Consider the following 27,095-nt stretch of genomic DNA (forward strand, 5'->3'; position numbering starts at 1 on the left):
GAACTCTGCCTGTTTTTTGACTAAGATTCTGCTTGCTGTTTTTGGATTTGTTGCCTCTGATCTCCTGGTTGTGAACTTTTTGTGTTTTTAGGATTCTGATTTGTTTTTGGACTATTTTTGAATCTTTATTAAACCCACTTTTTAGACTTCACTCTTGGTCTGCGTTTGGGTCCGTACTACCACACCCCTGACAAAAAGTCATTGGAACAACTACAAAACACAGGTCCGATAAGGTACAATACTCATTTTGTACAGTTATTCATAGCCATGAACACATCAACTCCAGTTCACACAGGTTAGTTCTGAGTAATGTTCACTCTTAATGTTCAATCTTAATCACTTCACGCAATCCCCCTAGTGGTCGGCATTCCTGCAACCAAACTATGTGTTGAAAACAGAACCTCTTTGTTCTAGTTTCATTAGTAGACGATACACGACAACTATGCCGAATACAGAGTTTCGCAGCGCCACCATTGTCGCACTGGTTGTTCATTTAACAAGCACACGCTCCCTTTAACTATACCCCCCCACCCATGACATAATAGACAATAGTGCCTATCTAGGCATTCATAAAATGATTCTTTTATGACTCAAAAAACGTATTCTGTCATAGCAACAAGATAAATGCAACAATAGCTCTAAGATATGCCAATACAGCAGTGAAAGCGCAGCTCACTGAATACTGAAATAAACAAGACAAAGCTTTCTAAAATTATACCATGTCATTCTACAGTCAATATCTGGGAATAAATATGGAATAAATATACAACCTTATTTTTGTGGTAAAAGATGAGTATGGGCTGAGATTAGTGCCACCAGAAATTGAATTTGAAATGAATTAACTTTAATTTGTATTGCACAATTTGAATAATTGCATTCCGAATTTGAATTGCATAATTTGAAATTGAATAGCATAATTTGAATAATTGCATTCAATATTTGAATTGCATAATTTGCATTTGAATAGCATAATTGGAATGTACTGGTTTGAAATTGAATTTTATTGCCACAAAACTGAATGACTGTCAACTTGTATTTCAACTCTGAAAAATTCAAAGCATGCTTTCAAATTCAGTTCTCACAAATTCAGATTCAGTTTTGTGTGACAGACATCCGGGGACTTCAGTAAAAGCAACCGAGCATAGATTGAATACAACTATTTTTAGCCAATCAGCAGTTGAGTCAACTATGGCTATCAACCCAAAATGTGCATGTCTTTTCCTGCCACATTCCGAGTGGAGCAGATGCTGAGACACACCGTTAACCATGAAAAACGATTCATATTTTAGAAGAAATGAAGGCTATGCAGGAAAACTTGTCTTAGTAAAAGCTTTGATAGGATGAATCATTACTTTTCTTTTGCATGGATGCATTTGAAGACAATATCGGGAGAGTTCGTTTAGTCTTTAAATCTGTCATTATGATGAGAGAAATCGTATTCTCAATTTACTCTCTAAATTGACTGTAAGCTTAGGGTTGTAACTAGGTAGCTGTTTCGTAGGCGACTTAGTTAATGCACTCGTCTTAACTATTGCTTGTATTTTTGCATAGACTGCATTGTTGCTGTTCTTGTTTGTGTTAGTGTTAACCAGTTCAACCTACAGGGTCCAAGTTGAACTAGCGGTTGTTCCCTGCCATTGGAACGGTATTTCTATCTAGGGTTTTCGACACACTTGTTCCTGGTTATGGTTATACACTTTGTTGTACGTCGCTCTGGATAAGAGCGTCTGCCAAATGCCTGTAATGTAATGTAATGTAATGTATTATTCCGTAGCAACAAGATAAACCTGACATTAGCCCTAAAATATGCCAATATAGCAGTGAAAACACTGCTTACTGAATAACGAAATAAAAGATGTCCCTTTTGAGACTGAGTGGAATGTGCATTCTCTGGTAAGATGAGCAATGGATTGGAATATGTGTCTGACGCCTGTTTTAGTTGCGGCGCGGAAGCCCTGCAGCTCTACATACACGCTGGACCATCTAAATGCTGTTTTATACTTTTGTGTAGTCTGCATTTCCGTTGTGTGCGGCACTCGCGAAGGGCCAGATCATTTATACATGTGCGGCATATAGCACAGGTTGCGCAGGCAACGTAATCAGATTTTGTTACTGACCGTTATAGTTCAATAGACAACACCTTCATTCATATTTCCAAACCTATTAAATACTGCACCAATGACCACAAAAATGCTCAGCTAGATGTAACTTGTTGCAACAAAGACATTCACCTGACAAAAGCGCTTTTAGTCGCATATTTAACGTTTCCAGTGACCTTATGTCAGCAGTCAACCAATCATCTTCTTTACGGTGTATGCGGGCACTGGTTACTAACTATGCATTTTTAATTTCTTGAAGAGGTATGCGTCTTCAACGTGGCCGTGGTCTGCAACCGTCGCACATGCCACACATTGCGCACAACCCCTACACAGACCCATTTTTACATGTACTATGCAGAAGTATAAAACAGCCTTTAGTGTTATGACATAGTAAAGGCCTTTACGCCTAGCGGCTAGGAGACATCCATGGCGATGCAGTAGATATGTTGGGTGAAGGTATATGATCATGAGGACAAAACCATTTAAACATTGCTCCATAGGGGGTGCAATTGTGCCAATGCTTGGACCCCTCCCAACGCCGATTGCGGCTTTAATTACATTTAAATTACATTTATTTAGCAGACGCTTTCATCCAAAGCGACGTACAAAAGTGCATATACATATACCACTCCAATACTTTCACTTTGGTGTCTGTAAGCTGTTTTGTTACAACTTTGGAGATATGCTTAGGATCATTGTCCTGCTGGAAGAGACCAGTTGCGACCAAGTTTTAACTTTCTAGCTAATGTCTTGAGGTGTTGCTTCAGTATTTCTAATTAATCCTCCTTCCTCATGAGGCCATCTATTTTCTGAAGTGCACCAGTCCCTTTTTCAGCAAAACCCCCACATGTGCTGCCACCCCCATGCTTCACAGTTGGGATGGTATTCTTCAGATTAAAAGCCTCACCCTTTGTCCTCCATACATAGCACTGATCATTATGGCCAAACAGATGGCTGAGTTTCTTTTTTTCCCCCATGGTATCAATGCCAAAATGGCAGTGGCTCTAAAGGTAGGCCCTTAATACATCCAAAGGTGCCAATTAACTCCCAATTAACTGCTAATTATGACAATTGGCCAATCAGAAGCTTCTAAAAAAAAAGCCATTACATCAATGTCTGGAATCTTCCTGACTGTTTAAAGAGACAGTCAACTTGGTGTATGTAAACCTTTGACCCACTGGAATTCGGATATAGTGAATTAAAGCTGAAATAAATCTGTCTCTAATCGATTGTTTTAAAATTACCTCTGATGTGAACAAAGTAGATGCCCTAACTGACTTGCCAAAATAAATGTATGGTAACATGAAATGTGCGGAGTTGTGAAAAACTGAGTTTGAATATCTTTAGTCTTGGTGTATGTAAACTTTTGGCCTCAACTGTAAATGCTTTCTTGCATTCTATATACACTCACCGGCCACTTCATTAGGTACACCTGTTCAACTGCAAACTGCACCCGTTAACGCAAATATCTAATCAGCCAATCACGTGGCAGCAACTCAATGGATTTTGGCACGTAGACATGGTCAAGACAATCTGCTGAAGTTCAAACCAAGCATCAGAATGGGGAAGAAAGGTGACTTTGAACTTGGCATGGTTGTTGGTGCCAGGTGGGCTGGTTTGAGTATTTCAGAAACTGCTGATCTACTGGGATTTTCACGCACAACCATCTCTAGGGTTTACAGAGGGTTTACAGTTCTCTGGGCAAAAATGCCTTGTTGATGGCAGAGGTCAGAGGAGAATGACCAGACTGGTTCGAGCTAATAGAAAGGCAACAGTAACTCAAATAACCGAGGTATGCAGAAGAGCATCTCTGAACGCACACCACGTCAAACCTTGAAGCAGATGGGCTACAGAAGCAGAAGACCACACCGGGTGCCACTCCTGTCACCTAATGAAGTGGCTGGTGAGTGTATCACTTTGTGCTTAACTGGGTCTTCTTTCGGGTTGTGTTCAATACTGAGCCAGCTTTGTGTTACGTTCGGTAGCGTACACCTGTTTTTTATAACGCAGGTGAGAGTTACAGGTTGAAGCACTCCTAAAGAAATCACATCTAAACCAGACACTCACTTTTGATAGTCAGCCACCCTAGCCCCCCCCCCACCATTAACCTGTAATGTGGATATTGTGTGTTTTGCAAAACCATATCTAAATAATCTTGTGTTTCTCCCTGTGACCATAGCTAAATCCTTACACGTGTGAGACTGTGCCCTGAGATTATTAGAGCAAGTCAGCTAGTTACTAAAGTTGCTGAAATTATAGTTTTTGGATGATTTTGACTACTGTTTAACCTTGTATTTCTCCTGTTATGTAAGCCTGCTGTAAGCTGTAGAACCTAGTTAATTTGCTTGCTAGTTTCCCTGTGGGTGATTTACTCACACTAGATAAGTTAACTTGATAAGATTTAAGTTAACAATAGCCAGCTGGCACTCTCCAGTTGGAACTATAGTAGAAAAGGGAATATGCCCCACATCCCTCCCCCCATTTCGAGCACTGTTGGTTAAAGCCAACTAGCACCATACTGTCATGTTTCGTGTCCTTTTAGATCAGAGAGGAAACTATTTGAGAGTATTGGGAAGGGGTGTGTGTGCATGTGTGCGTCCGTGCTCACGTGTCTACACAATATAAGTAGAGTATTATAAAATATTTAGGTGACCTGCCAAATTCCCCATCCCAAATTCTAATGGGCAGAGTGAAGCAGATTCATGCAGGCACCACTGTCCGACACAGGAATGTTTTGTGCCCCATATAGGCCACATTTCTGATTGTTCATTGTCTTCAAAATGTCCCAGTTCTGAGACTTATGAAAGCATGGTATTCAATTGAAAAGTAACAGATGGGTGACAAATTAAAGGATAAACCAACATAAAGTGTCTTAGTAAGGTGTTTGGCTACCATGAGCCACCAGAAGAGCTTCAATTCACTTCAACAGCTGAAATTCTACAAGTCTCTGAAACTCTACCGGTGGAAATTCATTCTTCCAAAAGATATTGCCTCATTTGGTGTTTTGATGATGGTGGTGGAGAGCGCTGCCTAAAACGTTGATCCAAAATCTCCCATAGGTGTTCAAATGGGTTGCGATATGGTGACTGCAAAGGCCATAGCATATGATTCACATCATTTTCATACTCATCAAACAATTCAGTGACCCATTGTGCCCTGTGGATGGGGGCATTGTCATCCAGGAAGGACCACTCCCATCAGGATAGAAATGTTTCATCATAGGATAAAGGTGATCACTCAGAATAACTTTGCATTTATTTGCAGTGACCCTTCCCTCTAAGGAGTCAAGTGGACCAAAACCATGGCAGGAAAACACCCCCCACAGCATAACTGAACCACTGGACGCCCTCACTGTAGGGGTCTAGCATTCAGGCCTGTACCATTCTCTTGGTGTACGCCACACATGCACTTGCCCACTTGTCCAGAATATAGTGAAGGACGACTCATCTGACCATATCACTTTTTTCCACATCTCTGTAGACCAGTGCCAATGGTTTTTGCACCACTGAACTCTCATTTGTCCTTGCAATAATACTATAATATCCCTCTTAATGTAGTTGTTGACAGACTGTTCTTGCTAACACATTCTGATCACATCCTGAATTGACATTCTTAGTCACCTGAGGAAGAGTTGCTTTTGTTTGTCCTTACATATCGCAAAAATTGACAAGCATCGCGGTCTTTGAATGTCCGCTTTCAACCACAATTTCTGACCCTATTTACTGATGTCTTTTCCATAGATCTAATGTCGTGGATTTTACCTGCAATGGAGCAAATTATTTAGTCAGGTCACAAATTTATTCAGCAATGCAACTTTATATTTGGCCAAATAGGAGAAACCGTTTCTGTTTTCCTGAGAACCTTTTTGCTTCATCCCAGAAACCCTGACGAAACATCTAGGTTCCTGGCACCTTAAGGCGGGGGAGGGTGTTTTTATTCTCCCTTGCATACCATCTTGTTTTATACAGCTTATCTTCATTTGACATCATACATAATACATGCAGTATTAAATAGAAATACATAGGCTACTGATTAGGATATGACATTTTGCAAGTAATGGTCATACATATACCACCTGATTATATGCTTATAGCAAAGGTACTTTTAACTATGAATTCCTATCTATTTACCAAGTATCCTTCAAGTCATGTTTACATATTTGTGACCTTCTCAGACCCCTGTGTCCAGCCTCTTGTCTCCCCTTGGTACCAAAAATTATTGCTGTTTAAACTTGGTGGTACGCACAAATCGTTATCTATCTATCTTAGCTCATCCACATTCCTTCCTCCTTGAAGGTTCATTCCTTCCCAGTACCTCTCCATTTTGCACATTTAGTAACATACATAGTCTTGTTATAAAACCATAAAAATAGTTAAACACAGTAAGCAAGCTTGTTCTATCACACTTCACCCTTTTGTTTCTAACAAAACTTTTTTTTTTCCCCCACCCTAGGAGGACCAAAAACTTTACAGAGTTTACATAAAATATATATACATTAAACAAATTTGCACACTTACATATATTCATATTCCCTCACTTGTTTTAGAGCCACAAATAAACATAAAAAGTAAAGAAATTCAAAACATAAACAACTAAGACCAACCCTCCTGTGTTACAATTTTTTCCCACCTGGCCGTATGCTGTGCAAGTTTGCCAGCATTCATGGCAATCATTCCCTCCATCGTACAATGATGTTTGACCCTGTTCTTAAATCTGTGCAATCTCAAATCCTCTATGTTTGATGCTTGAATTATAAATCTTTTGGCAAGTAATATAATTATGTTTTTATTATTAGGACATTTGTCATCCAAATCGCCCAAAATTATATTGTAAATGTCCAAATGTCCTGAATATAGGACAGTCAGTGCTGTATCTCCATCCAAAAGAATGCTATGACAGGACAGTATCAAAACAAATGCACCGATGATTCAACCTCCTCTTTGCAGAATCTACATAGATCAGAGTGCTCCAGTCCCCATATCTTTAACATTTTTCTAATAGGTAGAAATGTATATAGTAATTTGTACTGAAAAAATCTTGTAAATGTATATAGTGTTGTTTTATATATTAAATTAAAAATACGCTTCCATGGGATAGGTGTATCCATATAATCTTCGCAGCTCTTGTGAAAGATATATGGAAGAGCCGTTAAATCGCTAGAAGCCATGTTAAAATCATATAATTTTTTATTAATACTGTAATTTTTTTTGGATCCACCTAAAATTTCTAATGTGTGGTCTACAGACAAGAATCGAGCCAGATCCCTTTTTAACAATTTTCTTCCATTTACCGGGAATGGCAGCGATCAACTGATTAAAATTTTGCAGGGGACACATATTTACATAAACCATGCAAAATTTATTGTAGGACATGATTCCTCCATCTACATCTAAAATATATGTAAAGAAAACTATACCTCTATTAACCATTGGCAGCCACACGAAAGGCCTCCCCTCTACCAAAACACTTGAATTCAGCCAAATTACCTGCTGTAAAATTCCATCAACGTGTTCTGGTGGGTAAAATTGAAAATGTAACCATGATTGCATAGCTTCTTTTAGAAAAGTTGATGCATTAGGCAGTATTTCCTCTGTAATTAAAGGAAAGTGCAGGGGATTTAACTGTAAAAATGGAAAAAGCTTGTTTTTAAAATTTGGATGGAAAGTACATAATAATCTATACAAGAACTAGTCAGGGTTCAGATATAATTTTTGAATCAAAGACCTTTCCTTTTAAGGAAAGGTCCATTGCTTTAAGATTTAGGAGCTTTAAACCACCATCTTCATGTTTATTATACATGTACTTCCGCTTCACTTTTTCTGGTTTGTTATTTCAAATGAATTTAAAATTCAAAAATGAATTAGAGGGTTATGGGAGAGACATAAATAGATACATGAATTGAGATACAATTAGTGAGTTTATCAGGGCAATTGTTCCATAAAGAGAGAGGTGTACGCCTTTCCATGGCTGTAATATTTTATCTATTTTACCAATTTTAGAGTTGAAATTTTCAGTTACTAGTTCTTTCATATCTCTTGGAATATGAATACCAAGGATGTCCACTGGGCCATCAGTCCATTTTATTGGAAGACTACATGGTAGTACAAAATTTGTACCTTTTAGGGAGCCGATTCTAAGTAAGTTGCATTTTTCATAATTTGGCTTTAAACCAGAGTAAATAGCGAAGTTATCCAAATCTTCTGTAAGAGCTTGAAGAGATGCTAACTGAGGAGATATTGGGACATTTGTATCATCTGCATACATAGAAAATTTTGATGTTAACCCATTAATTTCTAAACCATCAATCTTATTATTTCCCCTAATTTTTATGGCCACTATTTCTATGGCCATTATAAATAAGTATGGGGCCAGTGGACATCCTTGTTTCACACCACAGTTTTATACCTTCAGAAAAGTAACCATTGTTAATTATTTTACAGACAGGATTATTATATAATACTTTGACCCAGTTTATTAAGGATTCACCAAAGTTAAAAACAAGTTGAGACATTTGTATATAAAATTCAGTCTAATGGTCTCCAATTTTTTAGGTGTACAGGGTCTTTATATTGACCATTAGGGTCCTGTTTTAATAAAATGGAGATTACACCTTCTTGTTGTGTATCTGATAAGGCACCTTTTTCATATGAATAATTAAAACATGTAAGCAGTGGACCTTTCAGAGTCTCATAGAAGGTCTGATATAGTTCAATTGGAATTCCATCTGGCGAATTAATTGCCTTGAATAGATCAACCTCAGAGATAATCCCTTCACAAGAAATTCTTTGTGATTGTGAAATTTTATTAGAGTAATTGTCAGGAAAGAATAAGTTACATTTTTCATCTGTTGGGGGAGTGTTAAAGGAATATAATATATTTCTGTGAAGTATTATTTTCTTCCCCTAATATATCTTTAGGTGTTATCACTGGTACATTATTATTAATAATTAATTTAGATTTTTTAAAAAGTATTCCTATGTTGAAGTTTTAGAAAGAAAGCTGTAGCTCTCTCACCTTTTCCCATCAATTTTGCCTTTTTCTTAAAGTAATTATTATTAGTTCTTTCTTGGTAGAGGCACTCCACTTCTTTTTGTTTTTCATCCAATTTATCGAGCATCTCATTAGTTCTAACAATATGTTCTAACCCATCTACAATCCCGTTTAATACATCAATTTCTTCCATCAATTTATTTTCTCTGTTTAAAATTTTTTTTTTTTTTTGCGAAGAAAATTTAATTGCATGACCTCTAAAGGTACACTTAAAAGCATCCCATACTATATGGGGATTTGCTGAGTTAATATTGTAAGAAAAAAAATCTGTGATGAATTAATTTGTTTTGGTTATAAAATCGAATCTAACAAAACTATTAACAGAAATGACCTTCCATAATGTAGTCTTTCTCTCCTTGTAAGTAGTAGCCATTGTACTACTGAACTTGAGACCATCACCTCTTTACAATGCATTACTTTTTCCTTGCATAATCTTTTAGTGGTAAAACAGAATACATTTGCATAGTGGTTGCGCTCACCATTTTAGTATTACAGTCTTAAAACTAGTAGAACAACACATTAGCAAAATTAGTACTGCTAAAATCGCGATTAATGCGGGAATAATTCGTTTAAAAAAAGAAGCTTCCCCGGAACCAAACAGCCCTTCTGGCCAGGCCAGAGGTTTTCTGCCTGGCGGATTGTCCCGGTCCTGAGCTATTAGTTATATTCACACTTCCTTCCCAATCCATTGTATAGTTACATGAACGGTTACTAATAAATTGTGTGTGACTCCCCTCACACAATTGTGTGTGCCAAATGTTACAATTTTGTTTTGTCACAGCATTTGTCAGTGTAAAATGCGGGGGGTTAGAGGAGTGATTATAGGATGGCTGATATCATCCACCAAATGATGCTGTTTCATGCCCATGTTTGTTTATACACTGGAGCACTTTCCCAAATCCGTGATCCGAACTCTACGTCCAATCGATGCATTGTCAACGATGAATCACCCAAAATGTTCATCCATGTTGAACGGAATAGCAGTCATTGGGAGACTGCTATGTGAAGAATGCGGGACATGTGAGCAGACCCAGCAAGTTGATTCATTTAAAACCTCCCCATATTCATTACAGAGTGACAAATAAGTATTATGCTGTTCTCACCTGGAGTGGTTATTATTTTGATCCCACCGCTGGACCGTGATGAGAAGACTCAGGAGCGCTACGGCTCCCAGGAGTTTGATGAGCAGCTTCATGATTCAACTGGGGCGGCGATTTTCTGACAATGAGAGGAGTGGACCCATGTGTTCCGTTTGGCAACTTGTAGTGTTGGAGACCAGGAGGACTTGAAACATCCCTTGCCACCTCAGCTGGTGCCAATGCTTACATCTGAGGTCCTTTATCACTACCCAATCACCTGGCTGTATGGTGTGTAGGAGCCCAGTCCCTTTACTTCTGTCAAATAGACTTAGAAATTTGATTCAGTTGTTTACAATAATCAATCATTACATCATCTAAATTCATCAATGTGAGTCCTGCTTGTGGGAGTAAAGCATTAGGCATGCGCATTCATCTGCCAGTAAGCACCTCATGAGGGGACAGTCCCGTGGCTTGGTATGTTTTTACCCCCATGCTCATGAGTACAATGTTAAGCGCGGTTACCCGGTCCAATTTCTTTTCTGCCATAACCTTAGTCAATTTGGTCTTAATTGTCTGATTCATTCTGTCCACTGCACCCCCACTAGAGGGATGACAGGCACAATGGGCCACATTCACTAACGTTGCGTACGCACAAATCTGTGCATAAACCCTGCGTATGCACGTTTTAGACACAATTGTGGGATTCATCAATATGTTCTTACTTGAATTTGTTCTTATTGTGCGAACAAATTTAGAGCTGCCTCAGACCACGCGTACGCAAAAATCATGAAGGCCCCAAGTCTTCAAAAATTATTTAGAAATTGTAAATTCATCTTAGACAAATAGTATAAATGGGTAAATATTCAATATTTGAAATTGTAAATAATATTTACTAATAATACCTACTAATGTTGTTAATAAGAAAATGAATTAATAATCTTATCATAAGTATTACTTGCAATAATAATAATTAACTATATAAGAATAATAATATTTACATCATATTTAATAGTAAAAATTTGTCTTGCTCCCACTCATAGCCAGAAAAATGGTTCTCCTTAATCTCCCCCCTCCCCCCTCCAAAAAAAGCATTAACACTCTCTAGCTTTACACCGGCATTCCAGTATTGAGCTTTGTAGAATGCAAGTATTCCCAAAATTGTGCAATAACCAAATTATCGGACACTCCATTGAATTACTGCACTCTCCTTCCTGGTGCTGAAGAACAGCACCCTAGCCGAAATTTCCCCTGTGTAACCACCTCACAGCTAGACCAATGAGGGTTTGTAGCTGGAGGGGAAGGCACCGCGTGTTTTCCCTTGGCTGGTGTGATTCAAAACTGGAGATGTTAGTTATTTTCCCTCTGTTCGTAAGAACAGGGCACAATTATACTTAAGAATGCACTGGTTCTGTCGCCGCGGGTCAGATATGAAGGCGCTGCTTCATATCCCGCTTAAGACTGGCCTGAAACGGACCAGTCGGATTCTGGTTACTCTCCGTTCGCAAACGGGGCTATGCTGTCATCAGAGATATATCTGATCTGTCGCCGGACTGTCAATATTCCAATGGGAGCATCAGAATATTCACAAATGCGCGGAACAACACATCAAATATATCCATGACCACAGCAAGTAAGCGTAACAGTTACTAGGTTTTACCCTTGTGATAATCTGACTCCATATTGAATTATAATTTTAAAATTTGGGTTTAACTATACGTGGAACTTGGGAGTGGTTACACTCGACTCTATCTTGTGCCATCATTCCTCAATATATGCTCCCGGGTTTAGCACTATTGTTAAATCTTAGTTCGGTGAAGAACCCAGAGGGTAGGAGGCTGACCACCATAATACATGCCTTCCTTGCATGGATAGTGCATAGATAGTTATGAGCCCAGGACAGTGTGTATCTATCGGGCTCCTTAAGGCGAATTTGGCAAGAACCGGCGTATAACGCCCATGGGTCCTCTTAAGCCAAAACACCAGAACCAATACCACCAATCCAAGTTAGCGGGCAGATCGTGGTCGCCTATCTAACTTGAAGACCTCACTAAAGACGTTCGCTGTACTAGACCCCTGATCAGTAGATCCTAGTCATAATTGTCCCCCTGAGTATTTAATCGGAATTTCGGCTGAAAAGAAGATAAAATGGATTAGAGGTAGGTAGGTCATTAGCTTCAAATTCACAATCAATTATAAGGTTTAAAAACATAAATACAGAGTAAAAAGTTCTTACCCAGCCTGTTTAGCTACACACGAAAACACAGAGTCTGCGCAGTGTGGGAGGTCGATTGCGATCTTCCCTGTTCAGCTACGCAAAGAACACAGTGCAGTGTGGGAAGTCGGTTACGATCTTCCTTGTCTAGCTACACACAGAGCACAGAGTATGTGCAATGCGGGAAGTCGATTACGATCTTCCTTGTCTATCTACACACAGAGCACAGAGTATGTGCAATGTGGGAAGTCGTTTACGATCTTCCCAGATTTCGGCCCCCACCATTTGGAGGCTGCTGTTAAAACAATTAGTGGGGAAATTGGGAAAAGGAGATGATTACCAGAGAGGACATTCCATTGTGATAGTTTTTCCCTGAGTTTCTAAAACTATGTTTTTTCAAATTCTATTTGGTATGAAACATATTTCATTCAATTGCCTGAATTTCTCTGAATACGTCCATACCAAACATGTCAAGTGGATGTAATATTATGGTGCAGTTGTCATGAAAATACCCTTTTGTTGGATTGCATGTAAAATGGTTCATGTTATTACTACATAAGGCATAATACAGTAATATAATGAAAACATGTGCATGGTTTGTTAGGTTTTACGGGGTTTTTGAATATGACAAACAGATGGTTTAGAGTCCAGATCCAGAAAATAAATAAAAAGTGTAATGGCAGAGGGGCCCACATAAGGGCACCGTGGTACTGTTAAGAGCAGTTGCCCCACCATTTTGCCAGAGGCCTAATGATCTTTTCACCCTTTATGACCCCAAAACACACACACCCACAACCACAGACAAAGAGACTAGTTCCCCTTATCTTAGTTGTGTCCAGATGGCAACATTCCAGAGAGCCAACGGCTTGCTCACACAACCATAAACAACCAGTCCAGTTCCCCTTATCTCAGTCTTGTCCAGAGGGTAACAGTCCAGAGAGCCAAATGGCCTGCTCATCCAGAGGAAGTCCGAGTAACTTATTGTTTTACCACAAGGCTCTCGGGTCCTTTGAAGTATCAGGATGAGTCCCAGCGTGCCGGCTCGTTCAAATGCCAGCCTTTTCTGGGTCCCAGTTTGGCTCCCTTCTACACCTGTCACTGCATTCAGACACCAGTATAATGAGAGAATGCACGGGACTGGGAACTCTTGCAGCATGCTCTTCATCGATTTCTGGACCCCGCACAGACAGACCCTACACCACTGCAAATCAGACGTGGGACCTTTCCCAAGCAATACAAACAGCTCGCCTGATAAGGGGTGATACATCACAGGGGAAACTGTAGAATACGTGGAAAATGCAGCAGTGCCCCTCTTGCGCAACCGAGTGAAGGATTCCAGAAAAATGGAAGTTATTCTTGTCTGTCTAAAGTAGAGGCGAGTCTTCAAAATCTTAGCGGGCTGAATGATAACATGAAGAACCGCTGAAGTAACTCCAAAATCTGTTCTACTCAGCTAAAATTTAATTTGGCATTTACAGACTGAGGATTACCTGAATCATTTGTGTTTAGGCTATTTATTCACGGAAAGCTGTGTTCATCTGAAGTAAGAAGCAGAGTTTACCACAGTTGTAATTTGTTCGTATGGTCGGTAAAGTGTGCATATGCTGTTTTGAATATTCTGGAAAAAAACATTCAAGATGAGCTGATTTGTTTTTTACTTCAGCCAAACTGCGTCCCTCAGCAGACATGGCATTCACTGCCTCAGTTATTGCAGCCCAAGCCTCATTTTTCCTCGCACCAGTCACTCCAGTGGAAACGCTACGAAAAAGAACGCCTTTTCTGGATTCAACTTCTGAAACAATCACTTCTATAATTTGCTTCGCCACCAGAAGAGAATGTTTTATTCTCACCTTCGCTTGCATAGAATGGAAGTGAACGGGAGGTGAATATTCGCCAATGTCAATTTCGCGCATGTGTGACTGCACCCTTAGTAAAAATTTTTTTTTTTTTAACCATTAGGGGCCATGGTTCACCTTTTCTCTTCACTTCTCTATCTCTCAGTCATGCTCTGAGCCTGCAACAGGGCCGTCCTTATATGGAGAAATTAGCGTTGCATTAGGGCGTGGTCACACGTGCGCAAAATTAACATTGGTGAATATTCGTCTCCCGTTCACTTCCATTCTACGCGAGCGAAGGGGCGAATAAAACATTCGCTTTCAGTGGCTAAGCAAATTCGCATCTTTGCTTCGTGTGGAGTTCAACTTTGGTGAACTTTGACCGGCGAATTCGCAACCTCAGTCAATAGCAAAGAAGTATGTGTGGTTGACCCCAATTGGCTGTAATTGGCTGTTGTTTTCTTGGTGAACCAGGATGGAGGAGACTTTGATTGTTGCTGTGTCTAACCCATAGACCGTATAAAAATAGACGAAGTGCTTCATGACGTCACCCAGTTATTTGCTATGGTTAGTGCTCACTGGCGCATGAAGCCCAAACTAGGGTGCAGCCATTGCCCGTTGCAACCAACACAAGCGCAGGGGAGCAAAAGAGTGGAGTCCACGATTACAGGAAAATCCACCCTGACTACCTTAATTAGACACGCCCATGTCTGGACAACAAGCGTGGCCTTGCAACCACAGAATCGTACTGTCATAACATTTCAAAAAAATTAATTGTGCAAGATACGTTTAGTGTTAAGATATTTACATAAAAAAATAGATAAAATAGATCACTAGCTAGCTAGCAGCTAGCTAGTTGTATAGACAGGTAGATAACAGAACTCTAGATAGCTAGACAGATACAACTCATCACCTCTCATCGCGCAACCACTTGTCCACTTGACCCCATCCCATCTAAAGTTCTCCAATCCATCTCCAGCGAGCTCCTTCCCTATCTGTCTTCCATTGTTAATTCCTCTCTCTCCTCTGGTCATGTCCCCTCTGTTTTTTAGATGGCTCGTGTTACCCCACTACTCAAAAAACCCACCTTAGACCCCTCCGATGTAACCAATTATCGACCCGTATCCCTTCTACCCTTTCTGTCCAAAACCCTTGAACGAGCAGTTCTTAAACAATTAACCTCTTTTCTCCATCAGAACAACCTGCTAGACCCTCACCAGTCTGGCTTCCGATCCGGGCACTCAACAGAGACTGCACTCCTAGCTGTGACGGAGGCACTTGCCACTGCAAGAGCCTCACGCCTTTCCTCTGTCCTAATCCTTCTTGACCTGTCTGCAGCTTTTGACACGGTCAACCATAAAATACTCCTCTCCACCTTGGCTGGGATGGGAATTGCCGGGACTGCCCTGTCTTGGTTCGCTTCCTATCTTGCAGATAGGACCTACCAGGTCACCTGGAAGGGGTCTGCCTCTGCTTCTCATCCACTTGTTACGGGAGTGCCGCAGGGATCTGTACTGGGTCCTCTGCTGTTCTCCTTATACACCAGATCTCTTGGTTCAGTCATTAATTCACATGGCTTTTCCTATCATTGTTATGCAGATGACACACAACTCTTCTTTTCTTTCCCCCCCTCGGCCACACAGGTCAATGATAAGATCTCTTCCTGCCTGGCTGACATCTCCACCTGGATGGCCAGCCACCATCTGAAGCTCAACCTCAACAAAACTGAGCTGCTCTTCTTCCCGTACAAGACCTCCTTGCTTCGTGAACTCTCAATCACGGTTGATGGCACCACAGTGACTGCCTCTCACTCTGCCAAGAGCTTGGGGGTGGTCCTGGATGACCAACTGGACCTCAAGGAGCACATCAAGGCAACATCACGGTCCTGCAGATTCCTCCTATACAACATCAGGAGGATTCGACCATACCTGACGACGCACTCCACCCAGCTGCTCGTCCAGGCTACAGTGACCTCTCGCCTTGATTACTGCAACTCCCTCCTTGCAAACCTGCCAGCTTGTGCCATACAGCCACTACAGATGATTCAGAATGCCGCTGCCCGACTCATCTACAACCTCCCCAAATTCTCCCACGTCACTCCTCTGCTGCGATCACTTCACTGGCTACCGGTCGCTGCCAGGATCCGATTCAAAACCCTGACCCTTGCCTACACTGCTGCCAACGGGACAGCCCCCATCTACTTGCAGGACATGACTCAATTCTATGTGCCTGCTCGACCACTCCGCTCTGCGGCAGCAGGGCGTCTTGTAACCCCTCCCACCCGCCCAAAGGGATCACAGAGCTTCTCCACCCTAGCTCCCCAGTGGTGGAACGAACTCCCCATCCCTCTCCGAACCTCCCCCTCACTATCCATCTTCCGCCATGGCCTGAAGACTCATCTCTTCAGACTATACCTAGAATAACCTCCACCACGCTATATTGAAAAAAAAAAAAAAAAAAAAAAAACCTTTTTCCCTGTCACTTGTTACATGTTGCCCCATCCCTGCACTTCTTGGTAAATTGTATTTGTCCTAATACTGTAGCTTATTCTTCTGCCTAGTTTGGCTTTGCAGATGTTAGACCAGGATAGTGTTCATTGTTCTCGGCTAGAAATAGCCGTACAAAATAAGTAATTGTACCTTACTGAACCCGTGTTCAGCAGTTGTCTACGATCATGAAAATGCACTTTTTGTACGTCGCTTTGGATAAAAGCGTCTGCCAAATGAATGTAATGTAATGTAAGATATATCACGAGATAACTAGCTAGCAAGTTAGCTAGATAGACAGATAGATCGATAGCAAGACAGTAAGCTTGCTCCCCCTAGCTAAGTAAATCCCCCTAGCTTGTCTTCTTAAAGAAGCTTCAAAACTGCTTACAAATCTGATTTCACCAACAACATATACAAATTATAACAGACGAGACTTTATGAGAATCAACTGAAACCCCAAAATGGTCAGAAATTGCATTTTGACATAGAACCTTGTTTATCTGAAAAGTCTCAAATGTATTAACCGAAAGAACTGGAGAGAAGAATCCTTAGAATAGCGGTTAGTACAGTTGAATGCAGCACACAACATTTTTGGACCTTGGACTTAAAATGGTGAAATCGTATGTAGCTAATCAGAATAAAATGACACAGCCTCACAACTGCCGCTGAAGCACTCTGCCTGGCTGTGAGGATGGGGAAATCCTTATATGGTAATACGGTAGTAGGACAAGCCACATTGCATGCACTGAAATTAACCCAGATTTGGGAATTTTGTCAGAATTATTTTAAAAAATCAGACCCAGGGGAGATATTACAAGGGATGGGAGTAACTAGTTAAACCATAATTTCGTGTGTAAAAAATTTATTGACTTCATATTTCCTCAGAGAATATAGGCCACTTTTCAGGCTTTCCCCATTGACTTAACATTGAGTAGGGGGGGTTTCAAGTTCTTTTTGCAACCAGATGTTGCAGTTCACGCAGTAGCCACTGGGGTAAAAGGCTTCACTAATAGAGGTGAGTTGTTACCCCTTGGTCTAACCGGCCGGTATTGTACGATTGTACGAGAAGTGGGCAGGTGTCTTGGTGAGTGACCAGCATTAGCTTATAGATATATCCACATTATATAATACCACTGACCTATTTAAAGATACTCAATTTAAAAAATAACGTATATAACCGAAATATTTTGAGCAGTAATATCAATATAACATTTTATCTGTGTTCAGTAGATAGAGACAGAGACAGTAAATCAATGACACAGTCCTATCCGCTTCTGTTTCGCTCCAGAAAACGATGTCAGATAGGTCTATCAGCAAACATAACACGCGCCCACGCCTGCCAACAACAACCACCCCCCCCCCCACCCCTCCCACCGGACAGCATCCAACAGCACCCCCCCCACCCCCATCCCCCCTTCGAGCGCACTGGGTGACATCAATCCTAGTGACGAAACTGCGCCCAAGTTGCCCACCTATTATTTCTACCAGCCCACCCTAATCCAGCAGGCTAAAACCGGCCCTACTTTATATTCATAATTTTGGAAAAAATAAAGTGCCACAAATACAATACTCTAGGCAAAAAATCTAAAACGAATTTCCTCTTTTTTTAGTTCGCAATGAAATACTGGGAGATTGCATATATACAGCAGGTTAAAGTGTACATGTCCTGGATCAAAAACTTCTTGACCACAAGTTCATAAAATCTAAGGTTGGATATGTAGAACTACTAAAGATCTATGAAGCAAAAACTAAGCAGTGTACCCAGCATCTCCAAATCCACCCCAAATGTCTAAATTATGCATTGTTGTAAATCACAACATATTCATGTATTTCACAACAAATCAACTGTTTTTACTCAAGAAAGGCACTGTTGCTTAATTTTCAAGTGGTAATTACAAACTTTCTGTCAGTTCAGTGGTCTAAAATAGCTAGGGGTCCAGAAACATGTCCAAAATCTCTCCAAAAAGGAATATAATGTTTTTTGTCCATTGCAAAGCATATAAATGAGCCCATTATGAAGGTGTAAGATGAAACATTGATATCAGATAAAAATTATGCAAAAATATTACCACACAATGTTGTACAGTACCTAACTGTGTAATAATTAACTCTTGTATGTATTTCTATACTCTGCACTCTCATATGTTTTCTTGTATGGGGATGAGATGATATGAAAACAATTTTCAACCATCCACTACATTTTGGAAATATTCCAACACTCTAGTCATCACTGTTGCATGCATCACAAAAACTATTACACTACTAACTAACGCTTACATTACAGTATGAAATATCCACATTATATAATACCACTAACCTATTTAAAGACACTCAATTTCATAAATAACGTATAAAACTGAAATATTTTGAGCAGTAATACTTACATAGCAATTATGAAATTTTACCTGTGTTCAGTAGATGAAGACAGAGATTGTAAATCAATGATACACTTCACTCCGCTTCTTTTGCTCCAGAAAACAATGTCAGATAGGTCTATCAGCAAACATATGGCTTAGCTATGCCCAGAAGTCCTTAATAATAATAGTATTTTCCAAGAAATTATGAAAAATCGTTGACAACGTTTCGTTAGGAGCAGCGTCTTCTACCACAGAGTGAATGCGTAAGTGATGCGATGATAAGAAAATTTTAGGTTACGCTGACCTATAAAACGCCATTCCAAAAGCAAAATTAGACATTAGAAAGCTTATACTCTCACCTACTGAATAAATGAATTGCAGGGCTCTATTTAACGTATTTTTCCAAGGAGCACGTGTGCTACTAAGTTGAAAAATTTAGGCGCACACTGATGCATCCCAATTATAATTTGTGCTCCTAAATTGTTTTCCAGTTAGCACACATCATTTTTCAGGAGCAGATGCTCCTAAAATGGGAGCCCCATAGAGCCATGAATTGTCAATCAAGCCAGACTGTACTAAAAAGGGCGACAACGGCGTCAACACATGCAGTATTACGCACAGCTATTTTGTAAGGTACCCAGGCATCACAAACGTGCATATATTTCAATATATGACCATGGTATAATTTTTTTAAACTTTGTCTGGTTTATTTCGTTATTCAGTGAGCAGCGTTTTCACTGCTGTATTAGCATATCTTAGGTCTAATGTCGGGTTTATCTTGTTGCTATGACGGAATACGATTTTTCTCAGCATAATAATGAGGCCCCGGAGGAGGGGTTGTAGGCAGCCCTCTTAGCTGCCATGCAAGTGAGATGCTGTCGGCTCTTGTCATGGCACTCCAACGATGTTTTTTGGAAACTTGATGTGCCTTTGAAAAGCTAACCCCGTTTTATCCGCCTTGCTCTCAAACTTGTGGCAAACTGCGCAGTGCATAGTTGGAGTTTCGCCCACATCCTCTAACGCCACCCAACTAAACCTGTTTCCAGGATAATTGAAATGCTTGCTTGCGCTTCAGCTCATAAATTTTGTCTTTTTTATTTATTTATTTATTTATTTTACCACTTTCCCGATCGGGAAAGTGGGTTGTTAAATTTACTTTATATATTTATATTTATATATTTACTTTATATTTATTTATTTATTTTACCACTTTTCCCGATCGGGAAAGTGGGTTGTTAAATTTACTAGCCCTACTTGCCGTTTTACTTGCTCCGGGCAATCGGGCAAGCCTTATTGTTGAAACTTGGCCCCCGTTTTTGGTGGCCTGTCCCGGGCTGGAGCTGTCTCTGGAAATGTCCCCATTTTTAACTGTGCGTTAAAAACAGACTGCAAAGTAAAATAATATTTTATGTGGCAAGAAAGACCGGGCAGCAGAACCTACTGGTTGACGTCTCAATCGCGTTGTGCTTGGTTTAGCCAACAGAGGGGGCTGCTCGCTATAGCAGCTTCATATCACTCTTCTTCTGTATGGCACAAGCCTGCCAGCTTGTACCATACAGCCACGACAGATGATTAAAAACACCGCTGCCCGACTCATCTACAACTTTCCCAAATTCTCCCTCGTCACTCCTCTGCTGCGATCACTCCACTGGCTACCGGTTGCTGCCAGGATCCGGTTCAAAGCCTTGACCCTCGCCTACACTGCAGTCAACAGGACAGCCCCTATCTACTTGCAGGACATGATTCGGTCCTATACACCTGCTCAATCACTCCGCTCTGCAGCAGCAGGGCGCCTTGTACCCCCTCCCACCCGAGCAAAGGGATCACAGAGCTTCTCCACCCTAGCTCCCCAGTGGTGGAACGAACTCCCTGTCCCTCTCCGAACCTCCCCCTCTCTACCCATCTTCCGCCGTGGCCTTAACTTCACGAGTTGTTATCATACAGATGCAACAAAAACATTGACAGAAACCTTAGAATCGCGACTTTCCAATGTGCCCATTGGCAAATAATATGAATTGTTTTAAAAGTTTTAAATTTTATTAATTCAACCATGTATGCTTCGTTAATCCTTACTCATTACTATTACTACTTTCGCTCAGAAGGACGTCCGCCCAAATCGCATTCACATGTTAACAACATTATAATTACTTTCCATAGAAGGAGACTAGGGGAGTGGCGATGCGATATCCATGTGAGAAATGCCAAGCCTGCGAAAGCGGGATAAAATGTCAAAGTGTAGCCTAATTCACTTCTTTTGAGGTAAACATTTAGTTTAATTTTGGAAAATGGTCCGTCCGGAAGCTGACACTGATGAAGAGCGGTGTCATTTCGAACAGCGAACTGATCCAGCTGAGGATCAACTTCATGAGTAAGTATATTTCTTATGATCATATTGGTAAATATGTGTACTGTATTGCAACGTATCTCTGTGTTTGTAGGAATATCCAGCAATATGCGCGTTTGTAAATTCCCACACTACGAGCGATTCAAACTATTGCATCTCAAAATTATAGGCTAGGCTCTCTGCGTCTGGTTGTGTTAGAAGTAGCAGGTAGACTGTATTTTTTTCGATCATATTGGTAATAAATAGCCCATGCCTGGCGTGTAGTGGCGTGGCTAGGATTCTAAAACTGATGTCCTCGCACAATCGATATTAGCATACTGTAAGTAAATTCGGGAAATAGCAATAAAATAACCACTTCGCTAAACAGACCTAGTCTACTTCAGATTGAGGCATTGTTATTGATGAGTTGCGTGTAGTTGAGCAGTTATATCAATGTTTATTAAGTTTAGCTAATGTTGTTTTGTTGATAGCTTGCATTATTTGTAAATGTGTGCTGTATTACATTCTCTCTGTGTTTGTAGGAATATTCACTAATATGCGTGCTTGTAAATTCCCACACTACGAACGATTCTAACCATTGCTTCTCAAAATTATAGGCTACCTCTCTGTGTCTGGTTGTGTTTGTTTGGTTCTTTGTTTGTATATGATGTAACCATGTCACATTTCCTAAGTTTTGTTTTCATTAGTTAGTGGTTTGCCCCTTTTTTGTAAAGCACATTTAATTTTCACCTGTTGAAGGAAATGTGCTATATAAATAAAGTTTGATTTGATGTCACATTTCCTAACAATTTTGTTTTTATTATATTTACAGAGATGCTGATCAGGAAACACGGCCTAGTTCACCACTAGCTAAGAGGCCACGCAGGCATTGCAAGAGTACACCAGTCTCATCTCATCTTCCATGCTTATAGTTTACTTCAATAAATGTTTAGGGACGGAGTGTAGCACAGTGGGTAAGGAACTGGGCTTGTAACCGAAAGGTCGCAGGTTCGATTCCTGGGTAGGACACTGCCGTTGTACCCTTGAGCAAGGTACTTAACCTGCATTGCTCCAGTATATATCCAGCTGTATAAATGGATACAATGTAAAATGCTATGTAAAAAAAAAAAATAATAAAAAATAAATAAAAAGTTGTGTCAGTCGCTCTGGAGAAGTGTTTTGCCGTGATAGGTTTCGCATTTGTGTCACGAGCACATCTTTCAAAAGCGTTCGCCGTCATTCATTCATAAATGTCACCTCTTTGCAATTGTATTTGCAGGAGACTAGAGTCAAGTGTTGATAATTAGCGTGGAGTTGCCATCTGCCGCGTAACTGTTTAAATCCGTCTCTTAGCAACAATCAAGCACGAGATAAATACATTCTGTTAAGGTTATACAAGAATTTACTTGAATATCTTTTCAAATCATATTCACACAGGGTCCAAGTTGTCTGTGACGGGGTTGAACTCAAAACGACTTTTAGTGAGAAAGAAATGCCTAATGATTGGTATTTCATGCCTGAGGTGGGAAAATGTATTTTCTCAAAGGTTTAACTAGTCCACTATCAGATGTAGTGATCAGAAATACAATTATTTGAGGTATTTTTTTCAAAAATGGTACGACCCAAAAGGCACCTGTCTCAGTGAATCACCCAATACCTGACACGTTGCACATTAACCTCTTAGCGCAAAGCCCCTAGTGGTTGGCACGCCGGCATGCCGAGATGACTAAACTCAGACATTCGGTGCTACTGCAACCAAAGTATGAGTTAAGAAACTAAAACAATGCGTTTCTGTTTTTAAGTAGACGATACACGACAACTATGCCGAAAACGGAGTTTCGCAGCCCCACCATTGTCACTCTGGTCGTTCATTTAACACGCACCCCCTCCCTGCAGTCTCATCAGCAACTACACCCCCCACCCTTGACATAATGGACAATACTGTCTAACTTGGCATTCATAAAAAATATTCTTTCACCGCTAAAAAATCATATTCCGTCATAGCAACAAGATAAACCCGACAATAGCCCTAAGATATGCCTATATAGCAGTGAAAACGCTGCTAACTGAATAACGAAATAAAAGAGAAAAAGTTTTCAAAAATGATACCATGTCATTCTACAGTCAATATCTGGGACAAAATATTGAATCATCATATGGTCATTGTGGTCATATATTGTCTTGGACAATCCGTTCGGGAAATATACGCGCATTTGTGATGCCTGGGTATCTTCCAAAATAGCTGTGCGTAATACCACACCTGTTGTTTACCTGTTGTCACCCTTTTTAGTACAGTCTGGCTTGATTGACAATTCATTTATTCAGTAGGGGAGAGTATAAGCTTTCTAACGATGTATAACATGTCTAATTCTGCTTTTGGAATAGCGTTTTATAGGTCAGCGTAACCAAAAATGTTCTTATCATCGCATTCAATTACGCATTCTCTGTGGTAGCATTAAAACAAAGACGCTGCTAACAAAACGTTGTCAACAATTTTTCATAAATTCTTGGAAAATACTATTGCTGATATACCTAGCTGACATCATTTTCAGGAGCAAAACAGAAGCGAATAGAACAGTATCATTTATTTACTGTCTCTGTCTCCATCTACTGAACATAGATAAGATTTCATTCATTGCTATGTAAGTATTACTTCTTGTAGGTTTCCATTCAGTGAAGCCTTAGGTTGACGCTCTCAATTCCCCTTGTTTAAATCCAAAACGATAAATCCACAGGACCACGCGGTAAAAAATCAAAATGTTTAATAAAACAAACTGTCAAAACAATGATTCTTCATATGTACAGATCGATTGTCCATTCCAATTAAATTCACAAGAGAGAATTATCAAAATGAGAGAGAGAGAGAGAGGTCAAAAGACCGTGTGGCTCCACTCTCTACTTGGATTTTTTTACTAACCAGAAATTACTGCCCCAAAAACTCTTTTTTTTTTTTTTCTCACGCAAGACGTGCCAAAAACAATTAAATATCCAAATAGCTACTTGGATGTAACGGTCACAATATCCCATCTCCAAATGTTACAAAAGTAATTGTAAATGAGCCTTTATGCATTTTAAATTATCCACACACATTTTAAGCACAATAAATCAAATTAACTTATTGCATCATTGTAAATATGAACTGTAAATACATGTAAATACATCAATCAAAATATCTTCTGAATCAACCAATCATGTAAATTACTCTAGTTTTACATACAAACTTAAATTATTCTGCGCTAATTAGTCAGATCATTTAATGTCTATCAACAAACTGCATTTAGGCATCTACACTTGGTTATATACGTTATTTTTGAAATTGAGAGTCTTTAAATAGGTTCGTGGTATTATACAATGTGGATATTTCACACTGTAATGTAAGCGTGAGTTAGGACTGTAGTGTTTGTGAAGCATGCAACAGTGATGGCGTAAGAGTTGGAACACTGCCAAAACATGGTGCACGGTTGAAAATTGTTTTCATGTCGTCCCATCCCCATGCAAGAAAACATACGAGAGCACAGAGTATAGAAATACATACAAGAACGAACATTATTATACCATTGCACATTTAGGTACTGTACTGCATTGTGTGACAATGTTTTTGCATAATTTTTAAATCTGATAGCAATGTTCCATCTTAAACCTTCATAAGGGGCTCATTTATATGCTTTCTAATGAACAAAAAGCATTTTATTCAATTTTGGAGAGATTTTGGATTTGTTTCTGGACCCCTAGATATTTTAGACCACTGTACTGACTGAAAGCTTGTAATTCCCACTTGAAAATTATGCAACAGTGATTTTCTTGAGTCAAAACAGTTGATTTGTAGTGAAATACGTGAATATGTTGTGATTTACAGCAATGCATAATTTAGACATTTTGGATAGATTTGGAGACGCTGGGTACACTGCTTAGTTTTTGCTTCATGCATCTATAGTAGTTCTACATATCCCCCTTTAGATTTTATGAACTTCTGGTCAAGAGGTTTTTGATCTAGCACATGTATACTTTAACCTGCTGTATATATGCAATCTCTCAGTATTTCATTGCAAACTTAAAAAGTGCAAATTCATTTTTGATTTTTTGTCAAAACAATTGCATTTGTGGCACTTTATTTCTTCCAAAATTATGAATATAAACTAATCTGCGTTAGTATTGTAAATTGTACAAATGTCTTGCTTCATTTAAGCCATTTATCAAGTCTCTGTGGTGTTCACATCTGGAGTTATAAAGCTTTAAATAGGGTACCCCAAAATGGGCAAGGATTGGCAAGATTTGGCTTGTGCGCTAAGGGGTTAATAATCAGATGTCCCTTGTTTAAGATTACTAAGATTAAGATTACACTTATTCTAAGTAGAATTTTTATTTTAAAATACTCACCATTTGACTGCCAAAGCAGGTCATGAGAACTTTATCTAACTGCTAATGTTAATGCATATTATCAAATATGCATTAACATTAGGATTTGATCATGCTTTCATATTTTTTCTGATTATCCTGTAAATTTTACACACAGTTCAACAAACATTAACCTCATTGGTAAATGGTAAATGGACTGCATTTATATAGCGCTTTACAATTGATGCCTCTCATTCGCCAGAGCAGTATATTCAGCATTGTGGCAAACACACCTGCCACAGGCCACCGAAGTGGCTTTCCAAGGGCCCTCAAGCATAGAGACACAGGGAGACGATGTTAAAACCAGTCCACATTTATTCGAGGATGGCAAGATGTTACAGCCAAGGAGCAGATGTAAAACACTGTCATGACAGCAAGGCTCTCCCTTGTGTGAGTGGGGATGGCAGATTTAATCTGTGCGCACTGATTACCTCACTACGCACAGGTGCAGCCACTCCTGTTCCCGGGTCAAATTAACCTGGCCAATTATCTAATTCATCAAGCATAAATTCATCACAGACATCAATGGAATGGATTTGTCCATATGGTCAGCAGTAAAAAAAATCCCTTATAAAATGTACAGCATAGGCTACTGTGAAGAAAACTACCTTGCTGGAATCTCGTTTTTATTAAAACTAGTATTCAGTAGATAACATTAAACTCTAAAAACGTGACTGTTAAGTGTTGATTCATACATCCTTTATTCAGAAAGCCTGGCCCACATTTCTTTCTGAATTTCCATATGTCGTGATGTCACAGGTTGAGGGGACAGGACAAGCCCAAGCACATCATTAAATAGATACCATAGCACATCCTCACAAACAGGCCAAAAGAACCTGTTTGGTCCGACACGGTGCATGCATTTAACTTGAACATGGATTTCATCCATGGCAAGGATTATTCCTGGATACAGATCTTTATCGTATGTGAGCACACACCACTGCCCTAGCACCTCTGGGTCTTCCCAATAGATTTGTGTCTGCCTCTGTGACACAGCAGCTGGCACCTTCTTGACAAAGCTGAAATGCTGTGTATTCCAACACTCACAGTGTAACTGCTTGTGGGTCGAGCACATACAGCTGACATCACGAGATATTATCTCTCCTGGAGCAAGAGTTACCACCTGATGTATTCTCATGGTTCCTGGGACTGCTGGTAAGTTTGATGGCATCCTCTCAAGTGCCTGCTGAACAGTATCACCATCAACAAAGAACAACTTGATAGATGTGCTGGTCTCCAAAAGGGCCTTGAAGAGC

General features: G+C 39.9%; 1 long non-coding RNA gene across 1 annotated transcript in view; it reads left to right on the forward strand.

The window, feature by feature from the left end:
* Positions 1-3,825: 3,825 nt before the first annotated feature.
* LOC135263723 (uncharacterized) overlaps positions 3,826-27,095 on the forward strand; it is a 51,272-nt gene continuing 28,002 nt past the window's right edge. The window contains exon 1 of the long non-coding RNA XR_010332529.1: positions 3,826-4,002. This is a non-coding gene — a long non-coding RNA (uncharacterized LOC135263723). The remainder of the gene's footprint in view (positions 4,003-27,095) is intronic.

Source organism: Anguilla rostrata, chromosome 9, assembly GCF_018555375.3.
Source record: "Anguilla rostrata isolate EN2019 chromosome 9, ASM1855537v3, whole genome shotgun sequence".
In the NCBI taxonomy this organism is placed as follows: Eukaryota; Metazoa; Chordata; class Actinopteri; order Anguilliformes; family Anguillidae; genus Anguilla; species Anguilla rostrata.